Below are 11134 nucleotides of genomic sequence, written 5' to 3'. Positions count from 1 at the left end.
AGCCTACTGTGTAAAATAAAAGATATGTTTACATGTAGCCTACTGTGTAAAATAAAAGATATGTTTACATGTAGCCTACTGTGTAAATAAAAAGTATGTTTACATGTAGCCTACTGTGTAAATAAAAGGTATTTTGTGACAATGTTTGAGAACTGAGACAAGAAACAAGACTGATAATATTTATTTGTGAGATTCTATTTCTATGATCACAAAAATATCACAACTGATCATTTATTTGGCTAATAAAGAGGGTCATTTTAAAGATTATAAAATAAAATATAGTCTCAACTTTGCTGTTTCACTTCTAGCTGATGTTTTGCTACTTTTAGTTRGTGTCTTGCTCRTTTTAATTAGCCTATTTAGYTTTCAGCTAGGCTTTTGCTGCATTAAACTTCTAGCCGTTATTGCATCTTTTGACCAACCTTTTGCTACCCCTTTCAGCTTGTAGCTACTGTTTTGTTATTTTGAGCTACTGGCTAGTGTTATGTTTCTTTTGTCTAGACTTTTGCAACTTTTAGCTTTTGTCTGACATTTAGATTTAGGGTAGCTTGTTGCTTCATGTAACTTTAGCTGTTGTTTTTAATCAGCCCTTAGCTGTTGCTTTATTACTTAACGTATTGCTTCTTTTTTTTTTTGGTTGACTTTAAATTTTTGTATGGCCCTTTGCTACATTTAGCATAGCCTTTTGCTAGATTTAGCTAAATGTTTGCTCTTTATAAATTGCCTTTTGCCACTTTTAGCTAACATTTAAAAGCCTTTAGCTACTGTTTTACCTCATTTAGYTTATAGCTATAGTGTTTTGCTCCTTTTTCACAGATTTTTGTAACTTTTAGCTTTTAGCTTGCTTTTTGCTACTTTTAGATTTTAGCTTTTTACTTGCAACTTATAGCTTTTAACTAACCTTTAGTTCTTTTACTTTTTGTTTTTGTTTTTTATTTTAGCTTCTAGCTTTTGTTTTGCTATTATTAGCTTTTGTCTTTATCTGTTTTTCGTAGCTTAAAGAGTGCTCAGCATTCACACTTCCATTTTTGCTCAAAATTGTTTCCTAGTTTGTAAGTTGTCCAGTTTAACAGASAAAAAACAGCTTAAACAACAAATGTTTTTGCTTTAAATAACAATTCACAYTCCTATGTTCCACATCTTTTCCTGCAGACAAAAACAAAAACAATCATTCATCCATGATTCAGCTGCACTGACTCTGAAATTGAAAGAACTAAGAGAGTTTTTTTATCCAAAATTCTTCACCTTGATGGTCCAAAACCTACAAATCAAGACTGTCCTTGCAAAGACCAAACAAAGCCATGCATTCTTTTTTAAATATCTCAGTCTGTCCATTAAACAGGACTGCTGTCCTTGCAGAGCAAAAGAAGAGAATCTATTTATTGACCAAAGTAGGTCTAATTGTGCTATGATAGGTGGCGATACGCCCCCCGTCAGCTGGTCCGGACCCGTTATTTTCCACGCCGACTGATCGACAAACGATTCGGCTGATGGCAAAACTGGAACCACATTGAGCGGTGAGCAGCTTTACATCAATAAACAGAATGTATATACAGTGCTCTTCATGTCACCTTTAAAACTGTAATGTTTCTCCCTCTGTGTTCATGCACAGTTAGACTCTCTCTCTCTCTCTCTCTCTCTCCTGCACTGTCTGGGTGAGTTGTTGCTCCTATGTGAAATTAGAAAAATTCAGTTGGATCACGATGTTAAACCTTTTGACTCAAATCATCGAAATGAAGACATTAAGTTTGATTATTGAACTGTGTCAAAAGGAGGAGGATGACAAGAATGTTACCCCTGTCTGTGTATGTGTGTCTGTCTGTTAGCAAAATATTTCATAAACTATTAGACACATTTTAATGGATCTTTCAGGAAGTAATCGTTTGAGTCAGTCTAGTCCGGCAATGGCTACAACTCTGTTAGTTTAGCTACTATTAAGCTCAAATTTGAGGTGGTAGTAGCTGAGAGTCATCTTCAACACACAAATATTGCAGTATTTCTTGGGTCTGTAGAYTAGCCRTTAGCTCATCAGTCTGGTCCTCTCTGATTCTCTAAACTAGGGTCATTCAAAGAGCCTTCTAAAGCAGGTAAGATGCTAACTGTTATAGCCTTTCCACAGAAGCACGCTTCAAAAGATTTGAAGTGTTACCTTAAGTTCATGTAAGCACATTTTTATGGACTGTTTTGTGTTTGTTTGTTTTATTTGTTTGTTTGTTTGTTTGTTTGTTTGTTTGTTTGTTTGTTTGTTTGTTTGTTTGTTTGTTTTGTGACAGGATAGGTACACTCCTCTAAAAACAATTGACTTTTTAACTTTTACTTCACAAAAAGCTAAAAGAAAACAAACAGTAAATAAATATTATGTGTCAGAGTACTCTGGTTATACTCTGATGATACTGCAGGAGTTTCAGGGTATAAAGAACTTTTTTTTTTTCAATAAACGGAAGTCACTTTTGTGACTAAAGTAAATTATTAAATGTTTGTTTACCTGCTAATCTAATCACATTTCTGTAGTCCTAAAGCTTGTCGAGCACATCGACCTTTAAATGGTTCTCCTATTACCTGTTCTATTTTATAACCTGTAATCTTTACAACAGTGTACTCTATATATACTGTAATGTCATAAATATGCATTTTTTTTGACRGTCTACCTGAAAATAAATAGATAAATCAAAGGTGATGTTTGATCATCAAACAGATCTGGGGTCTAATATGATTTGAGGGGATCTCCTCTGATTGAACAGGGATTCATCTGAGCCTTTAATCTCTTTTCAGCAGACATGTTGTGTGTGGGAGGCTGTGTGTGAAAGATAGGAACCGCTGCCTCTTGAATATGTAAACCTGTGATGTTACAGGTTTCATGTGTGTGAGAGGGGGGCTTTAGAAAAAAGATGTGTTCAAACTGTCACCTGCCCACCGCAACAAACAGACACATCGCAGCCACRGGGGTTTGTAGCTGGACCCAAGTGTTCAATGAAAAGACTATTTTAGAAACCCATGGCGTAATCAGATGCAAAGTGTTTCACTTTGATGGAGCAAACACCCGGGGAGTATTACTGTTTGTCTTCTATTGCAGGGTATGAAACACACCAAATATATGGATTAAAATAGACACAAAATATTATATTTTTTCAATCAATGGAATGGTTAATTCACAAGATGTCATGGATATCTCTTTATCACACAAATTGACTATATAGTCTGAACAAATGTTGACTTGACGTTCCATAAACGTTTTTTTAATGTCTTTCTCACAACACTTCGAGTTGTTTCTTGTGATTCTCTTCATATTTGGAGAAAAACTGGTCAAACATTATGAACAAATCATGCTTGTAAAATTGTTTTCAGATTTTCTCAGTAAACTTTTGTAAAGTTTTTTTTTTTTTTGTAGTAAGAGGAAAAATAATGTTTGTTTTTAAAAGTAATATCGTTGCAAAGGAAATCCCCTGTGTGTAAAAGTCTTATATTGGATGATGTGTTTTCCTGATGCATCAATGCTCCTCTGGAATTTCACTGTTGAGTCAGTTTGATGTGGAGCTAATATTTAACTAGTTCAGAGTAGCCCAGCCCCTTTCACATTACTGAATCTACCTTTAAAGACCTTGTAAGTTAATTATCTTAACACCTAATGTCATATCAGATGATTGTACAAATACTTCTTCAAAAACAGATTTAAGCTAAGGTCAGAGTTTGACAGCATCAATCAGGGAATAAATGTTGTGACGATGCGCCCTCTGCTGGCCAAACTGAAAAGCAGCCATCCAAATGCTTACGTTTACGTCATCTAAAGACCCGCCCATCAGCTCGCAGCTCATTGGTCAGCCTCTCACAGAGACGCATGTCAATGGTCAGATTCTGCTTACCGTCAGAACTTCCGGAACATGATGTTCAGGTTAGAAAACATCGTCAAATATCAGTGTAAACATGTATGTTTAAGCTTTTGAAAGCCGACCTGTTCATCTAATTCAACAGGTGATATGATGAACCAAGTGTTAAATTGTCTTTTATGCCTGTACCTGCTGCAGGGGATAAAACTGTCAGTCAATAAGATTAATAAGAGCTATCAGCTGAAACCAACACAAAGTTTAACAACTAATGTAAGAATGGTGCATCTACCACCAGGATATATATATATATATATATATACTTTATCATTTTTTTCTATATGTTTTTGCTGTAAAGCCAGATCACCTTCTGTTTCCCCTTTTCAGGTTTTCAGTAATTTAAAAAAACAGCACAAAATATAATCTAATGGCTTTCTGGGAATCACTTTGTTGATTCAAAAATACTATTGTATCTGTTAAATGTTGTCTGTATGAAAGACTGCTAAATATAATGCATTTTCTTTTTTATCTTTATAAATTAATAAAAGAAGATATGTAAGGAATATTAAAGTTGCAGTATTTATTTTGCCACTTGAGGGCAACAAAAACAAAGACATGCACGACCAATCTGACTTAGAGAATAAATAAATGTTTAAACCAGCAAAAGAAAAAGTTTACATACAAAGTGATACAATTTACAGAACAAAGTAATTTTCTATAAAAGGGTTAAATTGCGCTGAGATTAGCATTTTAGATATGCTGTGTCTCTATAAAATAAAAATGGGCAAAGGGTCAAAAAACTACATTTAGAAAGAGATTTTTTTTACATATTAATATTCTCAAGAGAAAAATGTGAAGACTTTAAACTCACATCATCTCAAGCCCATAAAATCATGAAAAGATTATAGAATCTGGAGAAATCTCTGATCAAAGGACACATTCAAATGATCACATTCTCGTGATCATCAGGCCCCCCGGGCGACACTTTATTTAAACTGATAGTAAAACAAACAAAAAGAAAAAATCAGCTGAAGACCCACAGACAAGTAGGGGGCAACATCCTTCTCYACAAACTCCAGCTGGTCGTCTCTGTTCCTAAATGTTTACAGACTGTTGTTTAAAGAAGAAGGGATGTTTCACAGTGATTGCAATGATTTGCTAATCTAACAGCTTTCTGTTTTTAATTACATCTTACACAACATTTCAACCTTTTTTAGAGTTGGGGTTATTTTTTTAACAAATAACTTCTTCAGTCAGTGAAAAATTCCAAACAAAAAATGAAACTTCATGCTCATTTATACTCTGCGAGTGGTTAAGATACTTTTTTTTTCACTGTCACAGTTGCGTGACAAAATAACACCTTTTTGTGCACGCATAGCCTTCAAGAACCTGTTCTGTGCACAAGTTCCTGCAGAACCTGTATATCTCACCGGCTGTCCGAGTGTTGGAATTGGTCAGAACCTTGTGGGCATTTTTATGCAGTAAAAAGCAATCATGGGTGTAACCACCATAGGCACCGGGTAGGACATGTCCCCCCACACTTCCAATATCTGTGCCCTCTCTCCCCCCACTTTTTTCAGCCGAAGCAGAAAAAAAGACCTTTAAAAATAGTGTCCCCCCACACACACACACACACACACACACACTTAAGATGGTGATTACACCCTTGAAAGCAACACTGCTCTCATTCTGTTTCAGTTGTCCAAATGGGAGTGTGCCTCAGCTGGAGATCGTAGCACGGACAAGCTCCTGCACCGTCTGTTGAAACCAAAACTGTGAAAAATGTGTGACAACTTTGCAAATTGTTGCTTGTCCTCAGTTGACAACTCTTCATTCATCACTTGAAAGTAAATATCCAGCTCTGCCMACCATGATGTCACTGTTTTGGTTCTGTTTGCATGWATGCTAAAAAAAWTTTTTGCAGAAAAAAAAATCAAACATGGAATTTGTTGTAATATAGCTCAAAAAACTGAATTTTGGAGAAGAAAAGCTGAAGGTAGCACAAAGAAGCAGAAAAGTGCATTTACTGAACTAAGCAGTAAGAAGCTGACGTTTTCACAAAAATGTGAATTTAGCTGAAAAAAGCTAAAACTAGCTGAAATAGCTTAAAAGTAGCTTAAATTGCAGAAAACAGCTGAAAGAAGCATAAAATAATTAAATTAGCAGAAAGAAGTTGATTGAAGTACAAGCATGTTCAAATCAGTAGCCTGAAAATATCAGGTTATCAGAAAAAGTTTGGGGGGGGGACTAAAAATAATTAAAAATAAATTAAAAACAATAAAAAGCTGAAGGAAGCTAAAATTAGCACAAAAGCTTGTCAAAAAGCTTAATTAGAACAAAAGGTAAAAAGTGCTGATAAAGTTTAGTAAAACTTTAAAGGGTTTTATGGATGTTCTTTCAATTAGAATAAAAAAGACAGAAATGGCTGAATATTGCAAAAAGTATAAATTGATGAAATACCAAAAGTCATAGCACAGGACATATGTCCTGATGGAGCTGGATGTTTTAATGTATAAATTTTTTCAAATAGCATAACGTTTTTTGGACTGAGATACGCGTGGAAGAAAAATGCATAATAGAATTCACTGAATAAATCACTGGAAATCTGTGCAGTGAAGTGATTTAAACAAACCTGTTTGTCACCTCAGAACCACAAACAAACTGTTGCAACATCTAATATCACTTGTACTTCTACTAAATCTATCACAGAGTTGTAATGACTTAATGACCTGCCTTTAAAAACACCTGGCTTGAGTTCTGTAGTTTTTCATTTGCCTGCCAAAGATGTTGGCACAGGTTTGTGTCTGATAAGAACCACCCGAGCTCGATTGTTGATGCTTCTTATGAACTGATTGCATGTTCTCATCTTTTAATTAAATGTGTTGCTTTCACATTCATTTTGACAGAGCAGGCTTTTTGCCTGCGGTTCCCAGGCAAACATACTGATTGCATAGCCTACACGGTTGTTTTGGTTTTGCTTTGGTTGTGGAGTATACGGTTTTTTATCTTATTTTATTTATTTTGGTGTTGTTGCATGTGCTTTAGGCCCCATTTACCGACTTAAGGAACTACTTCAACAGCTTAACTTTATATAGTTGTTAAACTATACACAAGATGCACAGACACAGATGTGTATCCGACTTTTAATAAATCAACTCCAATCTGTCATAAATCTGTTGGTGTTTTCACAGTTTGGAAGCTCTTGGAGATGAAAAACAGATATCTGCTTCCTCAATGCTTTCTTCCACTGATGATTAATTTTAAAGTAAAGGAAACAAAATGACATTTTTGAAACTGAGAAAGCCATATCTTGTTACTTTTTTTTATCCTGTCATGAATAATTTGGGGAGAGTGTAATATCTTTATCYCCCACTTGATGTCAATCTTCTCCTAAAGTGCCCCAAAAATTTAAATCTTTAACATTTTTCCACTGAAGGATTTTTGGGGAACTGCTTCATTCCTGTTTCTAATAAACAAAAGATGTTTAGTAAAGCACACTGAACTGTATTGTCAAATCAGACTCAAATATGGAACAAAAATCTTACTTAATGTTGCGTGTGTTGCTGCATGTTGTGTATTTTTTTTACAAATTCTCATAATTGGGGTTGAGGAAGAAATCTTCGCATAATATGAGAAATTTCCAAAGAACAATAACAAAACTCAAAGTGTGCACCACTTCTCAATAACTAAGAGGAAGTCCAAAAAAAAAAAAAGGAAAAAAAAGAAGTCAAAACAAAAAATCAAATGACCCACTTAGAGTTATGTGGTTGAACGACACATTTACAAGCACATTGCGTCACAAACCTCAGAGGATCTTTTACAGAAATATATTTTTGTTTTGACAAATACACACGTTTTTAACCAAAAACTACAGAAATATAAGAAGTGAAAATCCATACTGCAGATCCAAAGTTGCTTTTTAAAGGTGCAATAACTAACCGGGTCATATCTCAGCTCAGGAAATGCCTCTTTTTTTTAAAGTCTGAGTCAAACTATTAGTTTACATCTTTCAAAATGTGGTTGGTTATTAACTATAAATATCTCACCTGTTGTAGATGGCTTTTCGAATGGCCTCAGTTTAGAGTAAATAGAATTAAATTTTGACTGGAAGAACAAGCTAACAGCTAGTCTGAATGGGGTGAAGTGGATTGGTTGCTTCTTAAAAACAACTGAAAAATAAAACTTAATTCATACAAATAGCATTTTATGAACCACACACTGCCATCGGTTTTGCATTGTGTATACGTATATTTATTTCACATTGTGTTTTATATTGAGCACAGCTAGACGTGACACTACTGGTTGCAGCCTCCGCCATAAAAATGTCTGTCAGGATTATACAAATTGACGATGGTTTAACAGTTTAAAAAATAATATTTGTAAAGAAAAGTGTAACATTTTGGAGATGAAAATTGCTTCAAGACAACATAAATCTCATTTGTTCCCTGAAAAACACCCTGGGTTTACTCTGTATGTATCCTGTATGTACCATCATACTGCATGTACCTTCATATAGTGTAAGTACTCTGTATGTACTGTGTATGTATCATCATAAGTATCCTGTGTACCTTCATAAGTACTCCATATGTATCACTATACATATCATCTGTGTACCTTCATAAGTACTCCATGTGTATTACCATAAGTATCCTTTGTGTACCTTCACAAGTACATGTATGTATCTTCATATGTACTCCGTATGTATCATCATAAGTATCCTGTGTCCCTTCACAAGTTCTCTGTATGTACCTTCCTAAGTATCCTGTATGTATCTTTAGAAGTACTCTGTATGTATCATCATAAGTATCCTCTGTGTACCTACACAAGTACTCTGTATCATCATCAGTATCCTGTGTACCTTCACAAGTAGTCTGTATGTGCCTTCATAAGTATCCTGTATGTATCTTTAGAGGTACGCTGTATGTATTACCATATGTATCCTTTGTGTATCTTCATAAGCACTCTGTATGTATCATCATGAGTACTCTGTATGTATCATCATTAGTACTCTGTATGTATCATCATAAGTATCCTGTGTACCTTCACAAGTACTCCGTATATATCATCATATGTATCTTCTGTGTACCTTCATAAGTACTCTGTATCATCATGTATCCTCTGTGTACCTTCATAAGTACTCTGTATGTACCTTCATAAGTATCATGTATGTATCTTTAGAAGTACTCTGTGTGTATCTCCTCTGTGTACCTTCACAAGTACTCTGTATGTACCTTCGTAAGTATCCTGTATGTATCTTTGGACGTACTCTATATGTACATTTACAAGTATCCTTTGTGTACCTTGTTTGTCACATGAGACAAAGTTAGCCTGCAAATTCTATATAATAAAACTAGTTTAAAGTGTTTTACTACATAATGCTTGAATTATTATTATTATTATTATTATTATTATTATTATTATTATTATTATTAATTTTTTTGCGTTGCCACTTTACAAGCTTCTAACATGGGAATAAAACATTTTACTGAGCCACCTCAGTTATGGGGGGGGTGGGGGGGGCACATGCCCCAGTGAAATAAGGTCTGGTAACGCCTCTGGTCATTTCCCTTTAAGATGCTAAAACTTATTTATGTTTAAGATCAACTAAATATTTGCCTGGACAAAGATGGAGCCATCTGCTCATGTTTCTTTATGAGTTTGACTAACATTATCATGTAAAAAACAGCAAACACCAGAGAGTTGCTGCCGGCACATCACGTGACTTCTGGGAATCAGCGCGCGGAGAAAGAGAAAGTGAAAGCATCTGGAACACCTGATCGGAGTGAGTTTGCGGTTTTATGGCTTTGCTCCACCCTTCAGACATGTTTCTGTTTTTTTTTTGTATAACCGAAATGATGAGAAGTCGCTGCAGACTTTGTGCAGAAGAGGAGCCGAACCTGGACCTGAACCTAGACTCGGATCTGGACCTGTTGCCTTCTCAAGTAAGCAATATGGTTTCCAGCTGATTAAACACGCGGGTTAACGCTTCAGCATAAATTATAAATAACGTGTGTTTTGGTGTGACACTTGAAACTTAAAGCTGCTTGCATTTTATGCATCATTAGCCAATTTGACAACAATAATACATGTGATTTATAAGAATATGACTTTAACTGGATTTAAATCTGGATTTTAATTGAAGATGGGAACAGCCGAAAGAAAAACAACATATATTTTCTGTTTAAATTTAAATGTATTTTATTTTACAACAACTTCAAACATAGAAAAGAAAAACATATGAGCAYATAAAGCTATGAGTTAAACAGATGTGTCCGAAAGCATTTTTATTTTAAGGTGGCAAATATATCAGCTGATCGGTGTGTACAAACTTACAAATAAAATGTACCATTCATAGTAAACTATAAAGCTCTTCACTCAGTTGTTAGTTTAAAAAAATGGTAAAAATCCATCAAACAGGCAGTAAGTATACCGCAGCACACGCAGATTTGAAGTTAAAACAAAGTTTGGGTGTGACATACTGCAGAGTAATTACAGACAAAAATCATTTGGTGAGTGATGCAACAAAAAGTGAAACAAAAAGAGTTGTAAAAAAACGTGTACACTTTTACAAGCACATTTTACATTTTAGGTTTTTAGGCTCTTTCACTGCACTGAAACCTGGCTTGTTCCTTTTCAGCCACTTTAAATTGAAACATTGATGAAGTGCAATGTTTGATAACGTTTAACCTTTTTTTTTGTCTATTCGTCTTGATGTACAATGCTTTTCCCCGTTACAGAGGGAAACCACAGATTTATCTGTCTGTCTCTCCTTTTTTTGTACCGCTGGAGAAAAGTGAAAGCGTTTGAATATATCGAGTGTCATCCCTTCTATTCTCAGTGCTACATGATCCYCAAACATTATATGAACTTTGTCTTCTCCCCTGGACCCAGATAGAGACAGAAACTTAGATCAGGTTACAGTGGATTTTAAAAATATTTTTAGCTGTATTGTGTGATTGCATTACATCAAAAGAAAATGTATTTTTTAAGATACAACATTTCTCAAATGAATGCACTAAGTCGTTTCCTTGCATACCAAAGTTTTAACAAAGATCTTTCATGATCTGCCAGCTCTCAGAGCATAAGCAAGGAGTAACTCTCAGCTACTACCACACAACATTTCAGTCCAGTATCTGCAAAACTGACTGACTTATAGTTGTTTTTATTGTTATTTTGGTGCTTTCCAAATGTCAGATTCTTCAGCAGCCATCATGAATCAGTTTGACTCCAAAATGTTGATTGCTTTTTAAAGGCACAGTGTGTAGGATTTGTTGTTTTCAGCGACATCTAGTGGTTGAGTGGTTGAATCATCC

At 34.9% G+C, this 11134-nt stretch overlaps 1 protein-coding gene across 1 annotated transcript in view; it reads left to right on the top strand.

Annotated features, from left to right (window-relative positions):
• Positions 1 to 5643: 5643 nt before the first annotated feature.
• The window catches only part of LOC106519662 (suppressor of cytokine signaling 1), a 14282-nt gene continuing 8791 nt past the window's right edge, over positions 5644 to 11134 (top strand). The window contains exons 1-2 of the mRNA XM_014011422.1: positions 5644 to 5668; positions 9508 to 9763. The gene's annotated coding sequence lies outside the window, so the exon portion shown is untranslated. The remainder of the gene's footprint in view (positions 5669 to 9507; positions 9764 to 11134) is intronic.

Source organism: Austrofundulus limnaeus, unplaced genomic scaffold (genome assembly GCF_001266775.1).
Source record: "Austrofundulus limnaeus strain Quisiro unplaced genomic scaffold, Austrofundulus_limnaeus-1.0 Scaffold80, whole genome shotgun sequence".
Taxonomy (NCBI): Eukaryota; Metazoa; Chordata; class Actinopteri; order Cyprinodontiformes; family Rivulidae; genus Austrofundulus; species Austrofundulus limnaeus.
The sequence above is the reverse complement of the archived record's forward strand: the minus strand, read 5'-3'. Positions and strand labels throughout refer to the sequence as shown.